The sequence below is a fragment of the Trichosurus vulpecula genome, chromosome 7 (assembly GCF_011100635.1).
Source record: "Trichosurus vulpecula isolate mTriVul1 chromosome 7, mTriVul1.pri, whole genome shotgun sequence".
Taxonomy (NCBI): domain Eukaryota; kingdom Metazoa; phylum Chordata; class Mammalia; order Diprotodontia; family Phalangeridae; genus Trichosurus; species Trichosurus vulpecula.
The window spans coordinates 238,695,045-238,713,619 of NC_050579.1; the positions used below are offsets into that span (position 1 = coordinate 238,695,045).

An 18,575-nucleotide genomic window follows, 5' to 3' on the forward strand; every position below is an offset into this window, starting at 1 on the left:
GAATGAGCAAATATTTGAAGGACCTACTATTACTGCATAGACTGTGGTTAGAGAGCACTCACTGACTCTGTTGGTCTCGGTGGCTGGTAGTGACCTGCGGAGATTAACCATTTAAAAACCAGAGACTTCTTGCTGTCCTCCTGGAGAAAGTTTGCACCGCACTTGTGGTTCTGTGGTTGTTTGTGAGGCGAATGAAGCATTCACACAATCCAAAAAAGCAAAAGCTTTAAAACTCCTTTTTTTTTGCAAGCACTATTACTGGAGAGACAGAATCATGTGGTTTGTGACCTCACAGTACTCAAAGTAAAGTGGGACTGCCTACCACTGTGGCTTTTTTCCTTTTCTTTTTCTTTCTTCCCCCCCCCCCCCTTTTTTTTTTTTGACAAAAGGTCTGTGGTAAGGCCCTTCCTGGCATCCAGAAGGATATAGCTTTTTAATTTTGTGACTCATGGGGATTTGGAGAGAGTACAAATGCTGAAGGAGCCCAAACTCCTGTACAGTAAAAGCATATGTAGAGCAGAACTCTTATTTCTACTCTGCAGTTCAGGTTTTTCCCCCTCTTTTGCCTCTTCTCTTTAGTTCATTATTGTGTCTGTGGAAAAGTGAGCAAAATTGGCACAAGTGACTGTGTGAAATTCTGAACAACAGTGATGATTTACAATAATTTACATCTTTGGACTGTATCACGATCTAGGGTCTGCTTCATATTTGCTGGGTGGCTGGATTCCTTCTGTTTTTCTTTTTCTTCTTGTCTTCTTGTACTTATGAATCTGTAACTCATTGTAAGAAGTTTTACCTTTCCTAAGGTCTGGTAGCAGACTTGCTGGGCTGTGTTTTGTGCTGTAATTGGCTGTCATGGAAGTGTTAGTCTAGGGATTCTTTTACAAATATTAAATCATGTCTGTCTAGCTTATGTATCATCAAAACTATATGGCAGCTTTCTAAAAAGAAAATTAAATGTAATTAAGCATCTCTTTTTATATGATGTGCCGTATCTTATTGATAAGTTCTGAATAGTTTGAAGGTTATATAAATTATGAAATTTAAATAAAATGAGTAGATAATAGAGTATAGAACTGAATTTGTTGCATTAAAATTTTGATTGTTTATATTAGTTTATGATAGTAATGATTTTGATTTAAATATAATTGCTCACATGTTGCTTCATACAGCTTTATTCTACTGTTTAATAGATTCTTTGATAGGAAATCTTATACATATGTAAGATAAAACACTTATGTTGTCATTTAGATTGTATAATGCAGGATTTTATAGGCTCAGGATGGAGTGGGTTAACAGAAGCTGTATTTTTTTGTTTATAATGGAGGCTTTGAAATAAATTACAAAATGCTGTGTGTAGTAAGGAATAATGCACACAGACAGAGTGTGTTAGTCGTCTCGATTTGCTAACTCTGATTCAGAACAAAATTGGAAACATCTTTGGGAAACTATCTCCTTTTTGCCCCTTTGGACATGTATGTGTAGAACTCATTTTCTTATTAGGATGATTATATATCATAGGCAGTGAATTTTATATTTATGAATAGGGCTTCCTGTTTTCATCAGTTGGGAGAGATGGGGTATTTTTCAGCAAAAATTGTAAAACTGAGCAGTCCAATTTTCTAGGCATTTTTCACCATTTATTCATGCCACTCTGAATTTGCATGTCTCTAGTTGTTAGACTTCTTCCTAGTGTGATTTTAACTAGGAGTGGCATAAAGTTAATGCTGAGAGAGTGGGTGGAGACTGTGATCTGCAGTAAATTTTTTAGGTGTATAGTGAATGGGGTGAGGTCTGGGGAAATGCATGTGAATATTACAGTTAACTGTAGCTAAATATATAATGCATCTATATACTCTTTTAGAGCAGAGCATTATCTGTTAAATCACCTTAAAGGGTATAAACACATTCTTGAGATTTGTTTATGGAAATGTGATTTCAGCATTTCAAAGAACATTTTAAGTGCCTAATGTGTGCAAGGTACTGTGATAAAAGACATATTCAGACACACAAAATGGGAAAATGTTAGAATATTTTTTGTTTATATTTGTTTCTAAATTTCTATTTCTCTTTTCATAATAAACTAACAAAGTTAGGGAACCAGAAGCATTTTATACTGTTTAAAGTAGGGCTCTTATACCTATATGCTTATTTTATTTGAAAGGAGAAAACTTTAAGTTATCATAAAGTTATTCACGTAAAAAGAACAAAAAATATTTAATTATCTGGTTAGCATAAGCAAAGTATAGTGGTATAATCTAGGCAGCTAATAGAGACAAAAAACTGTTTTGAGGATTTTGTCATAGTTTGTGAATTTCTCATTGAACTTCTAAACGTTTTTGCCCATGTAATAATGACATAATCTAATGATTAAATAACTTTAACTGTTGTGTAATGCTAAATAATTTTTTTGAACAAGTTTCATATTTCTCCATCAGGATTGGAGGTTCTCTGATCTCATACAACTTGAAACATTGACTTACTTTGGAACAAACAACAAAAAAAATTCCCACCCTTTTGTTACCTTCTCTCTTACCTCCTTTCTCTCCCTTCATTATTTCCTCCCTCATACATTTATAATTTGGACCCTTACACTGACATATAGTCTTCAGTCTTAGGTAAACTTCATGATCATTGAAAAATAAACTTACTGTGTCATGTGGTTGCTTGCATAATTTTCCTTGTAATGACCATCTAGTGGGCGTTCTTTAGGATAATACCAGTACTATCTATCAAAACCTGATAGATGCTTGTTGAATATTTGTTGAATATATCTCTTTGATATTTCATTTTTGCATGAGGCCCATCAAACTCTACAAAGGACAAAATAGTGCCAAAGCATGCTTTAATATATTTTGGGTGTGTTGTGCTTATTGTACTTATATGCGCTTTCTCTAAATTAATATGTATCTTCTTTTGATCAGCATTTTCCATTGTGATGGGTTTTTAATGACAAAAGCAGTTATTTGTGTAATCTGACAATTAATGGCTTGCTTCATTAGGAAAATTTTGCTAAATATAATGATGAAAAGATGAATTCTGAAAAGAGTCACTGTGCAAATAAATCTCTTGATTGCAGATTTATATCCATGAAGTATTATGTTTAAAATCAGAACTGAAAACCACAGTTCAATTTTATTTAAAAAAATAACAAAACTCCTCTTCCTTTGGGAATATTTTGGTAACTGGTATGCCTAAGTAGCAAGTTTAGATCTACTGTATAAATTATATACTTTAATTTTACAGACATGAAGTATAGCTTTGAATTTGAAGTAAATCACAAAAAAGTAAAGATGTTAGTGTCACTCTCTTCCATTCCCTTGAATCTGTTATATGTTTTTGTCAGAATTAGATGGCTTGCATTTTTCTTTTAAAAAAGCAAAACATTTGGAAGTAATAGAATATTACATGTCATAATGCTTAAATGCTAAGTAGACCTATGATTATTGCTATTTTAGCTATATTTTTGATTGCAGCTGATTATCCCTGTGAAAAGATATTATATTTTAATAGTGTAATTTTACGTGGTCACACTGTGGGATGCAGTATATGGCTATACCTTATGAGAGCCTCCTGATCTTTTCTTTTATAAAATTGAAAGGAACATCAAAAACGTATGATTTGGGAATTTTACCAACAGAGGCTTTTGTTTTAACGAAACAAGCATTTATTTATTTGGTTAAAAACAAATGTGGATCTAGGGTTTAATTTATCACTGACATTTCTAAATTTATCATTTCCACATAGTTAGTATGGTGACATTTATGTAGTATGATTTGATGTGTTCAGATTTTTTTCTGCTATTCCGTATTCTGCCTTATAATAGTGACTTTAAATAATTCATCTGTTTCATGTTATTCAGCCACTAAATAGAAATACATTTTAATTGATATTTTAATTTTTAAAGTGTAGAAACAAAGAAGTATTCAATTTTCTTATCTTAAGTCATTTAAAATGTCATTATCCATAGGTCATTTATGGAAACTGCTGATTAGATGGGCCATATTTCTTGCTTTGTTGGTCTTCAGTAAAACTAATAAATATAAGTCTAAAATTTTGTTGATGTAACTAGATTTATAGATAGATCACTTTATTTCCTCCCCAGTTTTCAGAATCACCTGTTCTTGTCCTTTCTTAGGTATATTATGTAGAAATTGGAGACTACTTAACATTTTTAATAGTTCACTCAAATTTAAACATGCATTTTTGCTGTGTACTGTTTTAACATTTTATTAAGTACTGAAATATACCTCTTAAAGATTGACTAAATTATAGGTGAAGGTGACATTAATCCTTAGTAATAAGTAGTTAGCATAAATTATAATCATTAGCAATGTTGTGTACCTCATTTTGCCTTAAGATATTAAGACTCATTTGTCAGATAGCATTAGAAAAGGGCAAATTTTAATGAACATAAAATACATATACCCAATTTTTCTTAACATTCTAATACTTAAAATTGATGGTAGATACTTTTTATTGACTTGGAACACTTCATTTATCATTTCATTAACACTTTATTGACCAGCACTTATTTTTATTTGACTTTTCCTCTGCCAGTTATTAAATGTGCAGGATAGACCAAACTTCCTAAAAGTAGGTGTATAATCTGTGCTGCTTACAATTAGAATAATTTTTACTACTTCTGTAATTTTCTGAAACAGGAAAAAAAGAAATCTTGCAGAAAATATGGGAAACTTGTCTCATATAACAGCTGAGGATGTGGCTAGGCTTTAGCAGGAAACTACTACCCACAATGCAATGTTACATACACTACCACTTAATAAAATTTATTTCAAACATGCTACTGACAAAACCAAAGAAAATAATATCATAACTGTGCTAGTTAACATACTAAATACATCTAGCGAAAAGTGAAACTGATGTTTCTTTCTGCAGCTTTTGTCCTTATCGTCTATAATAACTGAATCTCTGGGCCATCATAGTACACTGGAGCCTGGTTTAATTCTGTCCTTTAGGATCCTGTTGTAGAGCTGGTTTTTAGTTGAGACTGTCTTATAATGAGGTACTTTTGGTACTTACTAAACCCTCTTGGATAGAGTCCAAGAAGGTCCTGCTTTTTTACTCTATGTGGCAAGTTGTGTTATGGTGTGGTTCTGGTGTGGTTGAAACAGTGTACTATATTTTATCATATTCATTGAAAAATACTTGAATTTCAAAAGCTCTTATTCCTTTAAATGTTTCTTTTACATTAATTTCTTGCTAATTTGGGGGGTCGTGAACTTCCACTGAGACATATGTATGAGTATTTGTCTCTCTTATTCTTTGCTTGATTTCTGCTTTTATTTACATTTTAGTTTACCTGTTTCCAGGTTAGTTGAGGTCCTCTCCATTCTCCTTCCCATGCCCCTCAAGAGAGATAATAATAGGCCAGAATGTTTCTTTTAAAATGTAGCTAGATAAGATATTAATGTAGCCCTTTTAAAAATTGGGTATAGTACATTTCCAAGTAGCATCATTTTGTAAAACTTTACATACTGTTGATTCTGATAAACTTTGTGATTCGGCAGAATTTGAGATTTAAAGGAAGTAAAGTAAGCTCAATTTTTGAATTGATATATACTGTATATGCATTTTATTAGGGGATTAAAAAGAACTTTAAGGCTGTGAACTGACCCCTTAGGCCATTCCAGCATAAAAATAAAAAAAAATGTTTTATTTGCATAGGGGCTACATTTTTGCCTTTCATTGTTTTCAGATGAATGTGTATTAAGGATGATTCTCTTAACAGTAGAAAATTTTTGAAGTATTTTCTTTAGTTAGAGAACGCTTATCAAGAACAGCTGTAGGACTATGGATCCTATCCATGGACTCATGGTGGTCTGTTGAACAACGTTCTTCAACTTTGACAGGTGAGACAGAGACTCTCCAGTGCCACTGCTTTTGGATGAATCTAGCTGTGGTTGGAGAAAGTGCATCTTGCCAAAATATATGGGTGAGACCACACACAGCCTTTAAAATAGTTATTGTAAGCTTATTTTTAGGCAATATATGTCTTGACAGTCCTTTCATTTGCATGCCAGTTTCATTTCTGCTTATAGTTTTTTTTTTCATTTGTTTTAGTAATGGCAATTGCAGATTTAGGTCTGTATTTGTAAAACTCTTACACATTTTGCAGAAAATATTCTGTTTTCAGTCATAATCAAGTTTATAAGATAGACACTTTAAAATTCAAGCAGTAGTATACTGAATTCATGGTGTCGTGAGTTTGTCACTGTTTCTGTTCAGTTAATGTACTTATTTTCCAAATTAGTTCAACAGTACAAAATTGTTCCAGGTTAAAGAATTCATGAGTGAGTTTCTTACATGTCTATCTTTAATTATATCACTTTTGATATGTTCAGGGGTAACCATTACTCTTTGGGTATGTATTTTTAAAATATTACCAAAAGCAAGCCTTGATAGAGGAATTTTTAGTTTATTTAACAACAACCAACATTGAAATTCATTTTCTGAAAAAGCTAACTTTTTGATACATAGATATAATTTGTGGAAGGTACCTAATTTGGAGAAGGGTGTTTCAGAAAATATACTTAATTAGGTTGATTCATGATGCCAAATGAGTAATTTGATAGATTTTTAAAGTAACTATTGAAGCAGAATAAACATTTTCTTCAAACCACATTTACAAATATGTTATATAAAATGTGATAGTTTGTCTGAATTATTAGTATTAGAAAGGCATAAATATAAAAGTATTATAGTTAAGCTTTTTGAGATCCAGCTGGTTACTAGACTTGAGCCTTTTCACTTTAATATCAATGATTTGAATGTTTCTCAGGTAGACGTTGACTGTAAATTGTAACCAAATGTTTGGTCTATGGGAGACAAGATTAAAGTTTCAGTTCTGTTCCTAGTTGACAGTAAATACTAATGAATACCTTCTTAGGTGGTTTCATAGTGAGAACATGATCTGAATAGATGTATGGAGATTAAATTTTCCTTTACCTTGTAAATTTAGTATTTTGCCATTTCTGAGTGAAACAGAAAGTGTCTTGAAACTTATTTTGATGCAGCCTTTGCAGTATCTGTTAAGCTAGGCCAGATAAAATAAGAAGAACGTAAGTAGCATGCCCACGATGTCTTAAAAAAAAGGTTCTTAAAAACTAGCATTATTTGTAGACTATTCATAATAGAATATAGTCTTAGCTTTTTCATTCTTGACTAACTTGAAAAATACCAGTCTGAAAGGCATATATCATAGAATAATTTTTAAAATGTAGTTTTGTTACTTTAATGTATCTGTAGCAACTTAGGGACAAACTTATCCACTAAAGGTCCGTAGAAGATCTATTCATGAGTATTTATAATTAGTATTTCAATTGTATGAACAGTTCTTTACTGAAAAGGCATTTAAAAATTTTGGGTCCAAACATTTCTCAGAAATTTGTTTCTAGTATTGATTTGCATTGCCTATATAAGTTTGCTAAGTGGAAATGGATATCACTCCACTTCTATCCAAAGTTAAAATTCTGAATTAACAGATTTCAAATGAATAATATTGAATTTTATCTGAATTAGTTTATTCATATACTTTAGCGAACGCCAGTGTTTTGTAATTAGCATGCAATTTTTTTTATAAATTTGTTCGAAAAAAAATTTTCAAAAAGATCTGTAAAATTTCAGAAAATTTAATCATTCCAAGTAATAAATATATACACCTAGCAATTGTATCAAACTGTGTTTGAATTTTCAAAAATTGCTCTTACATGCAATTTGAGTTATCAAGAGTTTTACCTATGGTATATTGTAGAATAATAGAATGTATCACAGTCTCAGAGTTTGAAGAGACTTCAGAGGCCTTCTAATAAAGTTCATATAGAACATTCTTAATAAGAATTTTTTCTATAGTATACCTACTAAATGGTTATTTAACCTTTGCTTGAAGACCTGGAATCTGCTACAGCAGGACACATTTTTAGATAACTTTAACTGTGGGAAAATGTTTTCTTGTATCTAACCTAAATTTGGCTCTTTCCAACTCTGCACAGTTGTACCCTTTGTGGACAAATAGAATTATGAAATCACAATAGGGCAAGTCTGTTTACTTTTCCATATTGCATGCCTTTTAGATACTTGAATATAGCCCTCCCAAATCATTAATTTACTCATTCAACAAGCCTTTATTGAGTATGCACTATGTATCTGTCAGGTATTGTGTCAATCACTGTCTTCTCTCTTTCCCTCACTAAACATCTTCAATTCCTTTAACCAGTCCTCTTGCAGTAAAATGTAGAGACCAACCCTGTTGGTTGCTCTTGTCTGGACACTCTCTAGTTATCAGTACTCTTCCTCAAATATGTTGTCCAAAATGGAACACAGGATTCTGCATGTGTCTTGACCAGGTCAGGATATACTGGGACTTTCAGCTGTTTTATTCCCAGCCTCATTGCTTTTTAAAAGTACATCTAAAATTATATTAACTTTCTTAGCTACCCTGTTACATTGTTGATTCACATAGAGCCTTCTTTCCACTAAAACCCCAAGACACTTTTTACACGAACTCTTCTTTAGTTATGCCTCTCCCATTTTGTATTTGTGAAATTGATTTTTTTTTCAGTCTAAGTGAAAGGCGTTTCTTTTTATCCCTGTTAGATTTCATTATATATGATTCCGTCCAATGTTTTAGCCTGTCAAAATATTTTAAAATCCTGATTTGGTCTTTTTTTAGCATATTAACTTTCCTGCCTAGAACACTGGTCTTGTAGTCAGGAAAAGACCAGATTTTAATCTGGCTGTAAAGCTAACTAATTGTGTGGCCCTGTTCTAATTACTAAATCTCTTTGCGTCTTTCCTTCATCATCTATGAAATGAGGATAGTATTATTTGTATTGCCTACCTCGTAGGGTTGTAAACCTTAAAACTCTAAATTTATAATTTTTTTTTTTGTTTAGTGGTTCTAAATTCCTGTGTCTGAGAATTGCTTGTTGTTTACAAAACTAGGGCCTATTCCCAAGGTCATTCTTAACTTTTGTTAGCAGCACATAAGATTTAATGCCAAGAGTTAAGTTCTGGTAATGGTACAGGTAGTTTTCTGATTTCCCCTCCATGTATGAGACGTCCTGTAGAATTCATGTGGAAAGCAAAGATAACAAAATCATCAATTCTTCAGAGTATTATTTATCCTCCATTAGTGTGTGTGTGTGTGTATGTGTATCTATATATCTATTAGAAATAACATAAACAAAATTACTTGTGTGACCCATATTTATTTATTCTATGATGATGGCTGAACTGTGGGGAAAAAATAATAGTATTTTTTTCCAGTAACAAATAGTGAAACCGGTAGGAAGTAATTTGAATTTTCAAAAGTCAACATGGTTAAATTAAAGAAGATTCATTTTTATTTTGAGACAAAAGCTCAATAGTAGTATTAGAGTAATAGGTTAGTTATAGTATCCTATGACTTAGAACTGGAAAAGATGTTGGAGGTCATTTAGTGTAATACTAGTCTAATTTTATAGATGAGTAAAGTCACACCCAGAATGCTGAAGCAGCTTGCCCAAGTTTATACAGGTAGTAAATAGGAGAATTGTGATTCAAACTCGGGCTTTCTGACTCCATACCTAGGGCTGTTTACAATTCTCTTTTCCAAAAGTCACTTGTCTAGCAACCTCAACTGTTTAGAATATTGCTAGAAACCACAAGTAAGCTAAAAAGTCTTATGAGTGGTCAAAATAGATACTATGACATTTATGTGCTTTATTCAGGGGAGAAGCACCTCAATGATGCCAGATATATGATGTAGTATTGCAATTTTGTTCTGCAGTAACTTTGACCTAAAAAGTCCAATGTCTTAATCAGATATAAAACCATTTTTTTTGTTTTGTTTAAGTTTAGGAAGTTAAAGTCTAGCTAAATTTGTAAGGTCACATTTTTAAAAAATACATTTTTATTTATAGCTTGTTTTTTCTATTACCTATATTTCCCATTATAGTCTACCCTCTCTGCCCTGTAGTAATTCTTCGTAATAAAGGAAACAAAAAGAAAAAAAATGTTCAACAAAACTAAAAAATATAGCTAAAAAGTCTGTCATATGAAGAGTTCCACACCTAAATTTAGTGATTGTAATATTACATAATTTTTGTTTTTGTTTTTGTTTCTAGTTTCATTGTTATACTAATTTTTGTATAATGTTTTCCTGGTTCTGTTTATTTCACTTTGCATAGGTTCATATAAGCCTTCCCATACTTCTTGATAGTCATCTATCATATCTTATAGCATAATCATTTTAAGCTATTAAATCTTAAAGCCAAATTTTAGTTCAGCCCGGATTAGTTAGGTTTTTGGAAGAGCTAGAATTAAAGTCAGTTTGTATATATCTGTTGTTCAGCTGTTTCAGTTGTGTACAACTTTGTGACCTCATTTGAAGTTTTCTTGGCAAAGATACTGGAGTGATTTGCCATTTCCTTCTACAGTTCATTTTATAGATGAAGAAACTGAGGCAAACAGGGTTAAGTGACTTGCCCAAGGTCAGACAGCTAGTAAGTGTCTGAGGTCAGATTTGAACTTGGGTCTTCCTGACTCCAGGCTTGTCACCCCATCTATTATCCCACCTAGTTTCTCCAGTTTGTAGATAAAGTTCCTTCTAATTTCTTAAGGTTTTTTTTTTTTATTTTGTAATTGAGGGGAAATATAAAGATCAGTCTGTTTTTAACCTTGTTATCCTGTATGCCTCCCTTAATTAGGTGTAATGAACTGAGGAAATGCTCTGTCATTTGTATAATCTTTGAAAACTATTAAGTAGGCAAATTTGCTACATATATATAAGTTTGGAATTCTGTGAATTCCATATTCAAATATGGATGCTTTTTGAGTTATTCTTGGTAGTCTTTGAGTTTTTTTTGGTATCTTTATTTGGGAGTGATTTTCACTTTAATCTAAACAAGGAGAGAAGCTTTTATAGTTAACTATCCATAATTCTCATGAAAATGTAGGCAGTACTTTAGAAGAAATTCTTAAAATATTTAAATAAAGATTATTTGGTTTGAAAATTGAAAGGATTATCCCAAAATATTGGATTTTGGAATGTACTGAATCACTTGCACTTCTCTTTCTGTATAGTGAGATACAGTGTTTCTTTTATCCTCTTTATATTTGTTGGTAGCCCATGACCCAGTTGGGTATAGACAGGACGGTAGGTAGAAAGCCCTGATTCGCTTGGTAAATCAACGTCTGTTAGTATGTCTGTGGTATACACACATACATATGTACATACATATGTTCATATGATGCATACAAACAAAAATACATGAACATATGTGTACTTATTGCATATGTAGTTTGGGTCAGGCATAATCTTCCTATCAGCTTCATCATCTGTAAATTGAAGGGGTTAATATAAGGTCCTTTCTAGTTCTAAATCAAATAGTTTTATATACATGGTTCCTGGTGCATAGTAGGCATTTAATAAATGCTTGTTAATTTATTGGTAGTATGTCAGTAGATCTGTGATATTGTCAATGTGGATACTCTCCCAATGATGCTGATCCTTAACTACCCCTGTCTAATAAGAGTAATAATAATAATAATAATAATAATACTCTGTGCTCTAAAAATGTTATCTCATTTGATTCAGCAACGCTGGGAGGTAGGTACTATTATTATCATGATTGTGCATCAGGGAAAACTGAGGCAAACAGAAGTTAAGTAACTCGCCCAGGGTCACACAGCTAGTAAATCTGAGGGTGGATCTGAACTCCGTGACGCTGTGCCACCTGAGAGCAAGGGAATGAAATCAGATGAAAACAAACATGGGCAAGTGCAGTTTACAAATGAGGACAAAGTGCCCTAAAAGACACCATTTTTTGTACAATCTAGTTCACTGCTAAAATAATTTTAATTAGTCAAAATGTAAAGTCAAATGTCAAAACAGCCATAGGAAATCTGCTTTGAGTTAATTTTCAAAAGATTCAAGAATACGAAAATTTTCAGTAATCCTTAAAATGTACATTGGTTTAACTAGCATTTACCACTACTATCCATTCTTAATATTTTATGTCTTAAGCTTCAATTCTTATTTAACATTTATTAGCATCTACAATCAATAGACTATATATAATAGACTAATAAAACATTATAATAATTCTATAGAAGTTTTTCTTCATTAGCATGAAAACTCCCTTTCCAAAGGTGCAGATCCTAATCCTGTTACGTTTTCTCAATTTGTGTAACTTTTTTTCAGTTGCCTCCATAAATCCTCTAAAGGAGGTCTTCCCAACTTTTTGCAAAGATACCAGTGGAGCATGTGGGCTGTCCATCCAACTTTTAAGTTTATGATCTGTCTGTCTCCCCATTAAATAGTAGGAGATTGTTGACAGGAAAGACAGAGTTTTAATCTACTTATTTTAATTTCAGAGGCAGTCGTAGCATAGAGAATAGAAAGATGGACTTAGTACCAGGAAGACTGGGTTCCAGTATTGTCTCCAACAGATATTCATAGTAGAATCCTGAGAAGTCACTTCACTTCTTAAAGCTTTAAAAGGCAATTTTTAAAGACTGTAAGTTACAGAAAAAGTGCTGATTTGCACTGGTAGAGTTTACTCATCTAAGAATTTCCTTAATGAATGAAATCACAAGAACAGTTCCTATCCGTTGGATAATGAGATGAGGCAGCTAGGTGACAGTGGAGAGAGTGCTGGGCCTGGAGTCAGGAAGACCAGAGTTCAAATGTAGCCTCATAAACTTACTGTTGTGTAACCCTAGTCAAGTGTGTTTGCCTCAGTTTCCTTAACTGTAAAATGAGGATAATAACAGTTCCTACCTCTCTAAGTTGTTGTGAGGATCAAATCAGATAATGTTTTTAAAGTGCTTTGCGTAGTGACACACTAGGACTCCCTCTTTTCTGACCTTTCTTGTTAAGGATTTTTTCTTGCTTTGTGAGCTTTCTTTGTCTGGCTTTGAAATCACTTCTCGTAATAGTCTGTTAGAGTTTTAGGAAAAATGATACCAGCCTTTTAAATAACTGGAATACGTGTATATTTACAAGCTAAATGTAATAATCAAACAGTTGGGAAAACTCTATAAATTTAGTTCTATTTTGTGTTCATCTACATAAATAATAATAATAGCTAGCATTTATATAGTACCTACTATGTGCCAAGAACTGTGCTGAATCCTTTACAAATATTATCTCATTTGGTCCTTACAACAACCCTGTGATGTGGTGCTACTGTTTTTCTCATTTTACAGTTGAGGAAATTGATGCAAATAGGTTTAAGTGACTGGACTAGGGTCACACAGCTAGTAAGTGTTTCAGGCTAGATTTGAACTTAAGTGTTCTGTGATACAATGTGATTTGCTTTTCAATATCAGAGTAATTTATGTTTTTTAAAAAATTAATTACTTAATAGAATCCTTCATTACTTTCAATTGGATAGCGTTTTTTCTGGGGGCGGGGAGGAGGAGGGAGACGAAAGGGACTTAAAACTGTAATTTGGAAGGGTAGCTTGAAAAACAGTAGATTTTTATCTCTTAGATATGCATGGTAAAGCCAATTTAAACTTTCTCTTTAAGTGGTTGGATCAATAAAAAAAGAAATGATTGAACACTGACTTCTTATGCTCTTGGGAAAATATTTACAAATTGCAGTATTTTCCATTTAAAGCATTCTCTTTAGTCACTTAAGACTGCCTCTTCATTTCTCCTTAATTCATTATTTCTCATGCTTTGTGACTTGAGATACCTCTATCTATCAAGCTACCTAAATTCTTTTATGAATATATTCAATCAGTTCTACCTCCCTGAGAAAGCATTATGTGATATGGTTTTTAGGTTCTTGGAGAGAAAAATAGTGGAATGTTATTGGTTGCTTTTTGAATTTTTATCTGGTTTAAGCCATTTTGATAATATTATACAAAAATTAGTATCTGGTACTTCCTTGCATTTTCAAGAGTTTCTTGACAGCAGTACATGTAATCTGTATAAGTTGATGTCAAGTTTTATTTCTACTCTGATTACAGAACCTATACAAATCTGTATAGTTCACTGTAAAAACTTAGTAGGTTCTGAAATATTTGTTGAATAGATAAATTTATCAAATCTTTGATTAGTTGCTAAATGAATGGCAGAGACTTAGAATGGAAGAATTGGAAGGACTTGGTCATTGATTATGGTATATATGTAATAAAAGATAATTTTGAATGGAGGAATGTTGGCGTCATTAAAAGTATTTAATGTAGTACATTCACATACATGTGAAATATATGTGTGTGTGTATCCAGGTCTGTCTTTCTATCTATCTGGATATGTATAAAACTTGTTAGAAGAGGAAACTGTTTGATATAGTGCATATAACATCAGACTACAAATCTGGAAACCTAGCTTGTAGTTTTAACTACTGCTTATTTGTGGGCAACTCACTTAAATTTTCTGAACCTTATTTTTCTTACCTTTTAGATAAAAATGAAATAATAATTCCTTCCCTATCTACTTGATAGATTTGTTATGTGGATAAAAAGAGGCTAGGTATAAAGTAACATTTAAAGTAACATTATAGATTTTTATGTATGTTTTTATAGTGATATTAAAGAGATTGCTAAATTTCCAAATGTTTAAAATGTCAAATTTTATTGCTTATTTGCACTCTTATTTGCAGGACTTCGGCATGTTTGAACACATAGTAGATTTTCAAACATTTGTTGAATAAATTCATTTATTCAATATTTAATTAGCTGTGAAGTAGTAGACACTTACAAAGGAAGTATCTACTGATCCTTCAGCATAACTCACTGTCTTTACAATAGCAAAATAGACTGTCAGGTTATTGAAAAAGCCTTGTTATATATGATATTTTAAAAATGGTTTTATTGGTAATTAAAATAATTTTGTTTTGCTATGTTGTGAGCTCCCCAGTTGGAAATAACTGTCCTTCTCAGTCTTAACGTTTTGAGGAAAGGCCCAGACCAACCATGCTTCACTCTTTATACTTTGCCCATAATTCTTTAGTGGCCTTCTTTTCTGCTCTTGTGACCCCCTTATCTCAATGGTGAAATCAGTCAGGAACCTCTGTTTTTGAGGTATACCCAGGCCATTCTTCATTAGCCTGACTTTGTTACCATACTGCCATGTGAGTACTTCACCTAATCTCTTCTCCTCCCACCCCCCACCCCTCCAGCCTTTTCAGCTCTTTTATATGTTTGCCTCTCCCATTAGTATGTAAGCTTCTTGAGGTCAGGGACTGTTTTTTTTTTTATGCTTTTATATTTGAATTCTCAGAGCTTAGCACAGTGCCTGGCACATAGTAAGTACTCAATATGAGTTTGTTGACTTAACTTCACATAATAGCTTGTTCTGCAGCTCTCTAGCTTATTTATCATATGATGTTGTGTATTATAGCTATCCTTATTTGTGTTTTATCTCCCTACTATATTATAAGCTCTATGAGATCAGGGATTTTATCTTCTATGCACTTTGTTTCCCCCTTGCTGCTTATTACTATCCTCTGCATACAATAATTATATAAATGTTTTGAATGAATGCATGAACTTATTGACATCTTTTGAGATAACTAGAGACAACTAGAATAACAGAAGAATGGACATTTAAAATCATTGTCACCATTTCGTCTATTAAAGTGGCAAAATATGAAATTTGAATTAAAGGAAATGGAAAACAACTAAGTCTTTTCCCTAATTTCTATGATTCTTATTTTAATAGTATTCCATATAAATGAGTGAATTCACCTTTTTCTTTTAATTAATTAATTAACAAATTTTCTTGTTTTGTGGTGTGGGCATTCCCATCTATAAGCCTAGGGAGTCAGGTCTAACTAGAGATTATCTATAAGCTTCTTCCTGATCCCTCATTTGGGAGATTCCCTAGGTTAGTGTGGAAATTTGCTACTTTTTATTCCCTTCCTTGCCAGATTTCATTCAGCATTAGATGATAATTGTTATTATCTCTGTGCCTAGAGTATTCTGCAGCTGGGTAAAAGTGCTCTTAAGCACCTTGGATACCATCTTTCTTACTGCTGGTTCCATTGGTCTTCCTAGGCCAGCCTAGACTTGCACTGAACTCTCTAAAGTGGGCTTAGGCCCAAAATAAGGTATCTAGGTTGATTGTCTGATCTGGGAATTTCCCAGGGCACAGTTGACTCAGTGTTTAAAAAATTGAGTTATGGGTGCCTGGTAGCCATACCTAGGCTAGTAATTTTCCACTAACCTTTGGCAGTCCTTAGTGTATGCCAAATTGTCATAGTATTATTGAAGTAACTTATTAATTAATTTTTATTTTTTTTTAAAGTTGAAGAACTTTAATAAAATATTTATGTTGATTTTCTTATATTTCTCTAAAGAGAATTTTTTTAGAACAGACTTCCCACTTAAAACATTTATATGTCTTCTCCTCCCTTCAATCATATTTTGTCTTTTGGCTGCATCTCTTTTTTCTGAAAATACTTGTATGAATATGATGGGGAAAGATCTGCTTCAGAGATCTTTGAGACTATAGCTATTTACTAATGAGGGTGAATAATGAATCCAATGAAGTAGTTATTATTCAAATTCACATTGCCTATTGCTATTTGTCTGGAACAAATTAACGTATTTTACAAAATTATAACTAAGACTAGTGAGAATTTGATTATATGATTGCCCTAGAGCAGTGCTTCTTGGCAACAGTGAAAGGTTTCTGAACGTGCAATGACCAAAAATTAATTCTAAATCAAACATGTAATGAATCTGAAGTGTTTCTGGCATCTTTGCATCATGCAGTTTTACCACACTTTGCACTGGGCATACCCTCAGGCCAAGGAACCACTGTGGAAGCTGAAAAGGGATTTTGGATCTTGGGTCTCATGGAAAAGATTTAAGTGGCCCTTCTCTAGAGGATTCAGTGTTCTAATTAATTGGGCCTACCTGTACTCAATCTGATTCTACAGTATTTGCTTCTTCTCTTCTTGCCAACTACTCACACTCATAAGGAGATTGGTGATTGTATTTTCTGTACCCATTATCTTTCCTTGACTAACTGCTATTAGTATCATTTACAATGCATATAATTATCTACTTATAGTCCATAAGTCTTGCAGCTGAGTGTTATTTCACATTCTGTGTCATTCTTTGTAGTCATTTTATTGAACAATACCCATATCCAATCATAGGTTTCATACTGTATTCCCTCATTATGTCTTGTGCCCTCAAGATACAGTGTTTTGTAGAAGTTTTACAGTTCTTTTGGGGAAGAAAAGATGTTTCAACTGCAACCAACATATAACTGTTAGAAATTGTCTAACTGCTATGACTTTGTAAGCTACTGTTAGTAGTTTTGGGGGCTAATTGTCAGCTAGTTGACACACTGAAGTCATTTTTCAAAAGAATGTGATATCATCTGCCATCAAGTTTTAGTAAGAGAATGAGGTCTTTTCTTTGACATATGTTCTCAGATTATATTGTGCGAAGTTTGCTTGTATTTTAGGTTTTCATAGCCCAATTTTTGTATTTTCCTGATAGTAACAGACTTTTGAAGGGCTATTTGTGTTTTACATTTTCAGTCTATGTTTCTATTTTCTGTTATCGTTTGCAATAGACTTTTGAAGGATGGAATTTATTAGCAATTCTCCAAAGGTAGCCAGTGTCAGTTGGTATATTGTATGCTAGGTGAATGTGGCTCACTACTTGGGTTTCTAGAAAGAGTTTTGACCTTGTACCTTTCTGTAAGGTTATGACCTAATCAGTATTAACGTGTCATTCACTGAAGTACCTACTGGTGTCTCATGAAGGTCATTCTTTGTTTTCTCTCTCCTTTCTCAGCTACATATCCTTAGACCTAATTGTAAAGTAAAATAAATGTGGGGAAAAGTAAGAGTTAACTTTTCTCCTACCTTCACCTGTAGCCTTCTTGTTTCTGCAGAACGAAATCCTTCTGTAATATTTACTTCCTTTTTAAGACTCATGATGATGATCTTTTCAGAAGTGCTGATTCTGGGGTTTTTTTTCTCCAACACCTTGATTAAAGGTTAAGCTTCCTCTTCTTTGCAAAGAAAAACATGGCAATAGCACTTATTTCATTTCTAAGTATACTTTGCATTGTTTGTATCCATGTTTCACTTTGTGTGTGTGTGTGTGTGTGTGTGTGTGTGTGTGTGTGTATTTGTGTGTTTGTGTGTATTTGGGCTCTGTCCGGACCCTCTTCTTTCTCTAAACTCTCTTTGGGTGATTTCATTAGCTCCTGTAGGTTCAGTTATTATCTTTATACAGAGAATTCAATTCAGAATGCCTGAGTTTGCATCCTGGATCTGCTCTATGACTTTGGGCAAGTTATTTAGCCTCTCCAGATCTCAGGGACTTTAAGCCCCCATGGTCTTTTCAAACTCCTAATCTGGTTAAGTGATCCTATGACTTACAGATCTACGTATCCAATCCTTAAGTCTCTCCTGAACTTTAGGCCTATATCACAGATTTCCTGCTGGACTTCTCAACTTCTATGTCCCATAAACATCTCAAACTCAGTGTATATGAAACAATGCATTATTTTTCCTCTTAAACCCACTCCTCCTTCTAATATCTCTATTTTTATTAAGAGAATCACCATTCTTTGCAAAATTGCATCCTACA

General features: G+C 32.9%; 1 protein-coding gene across 2 annotated transcripts in view; it reads left to right on the forward strand.

The window, feature by feature from the left end:
* The window catches only part of SUPT3H (SPT3 homolog, SAGA and STAGA complex component), a 706,568-nt gene that overhangs the window by 68,963 nt on the left and 619,030 nt on the right, over positions 1 to 18,575 (forward strand). The window lies entirely within an intron of this gene.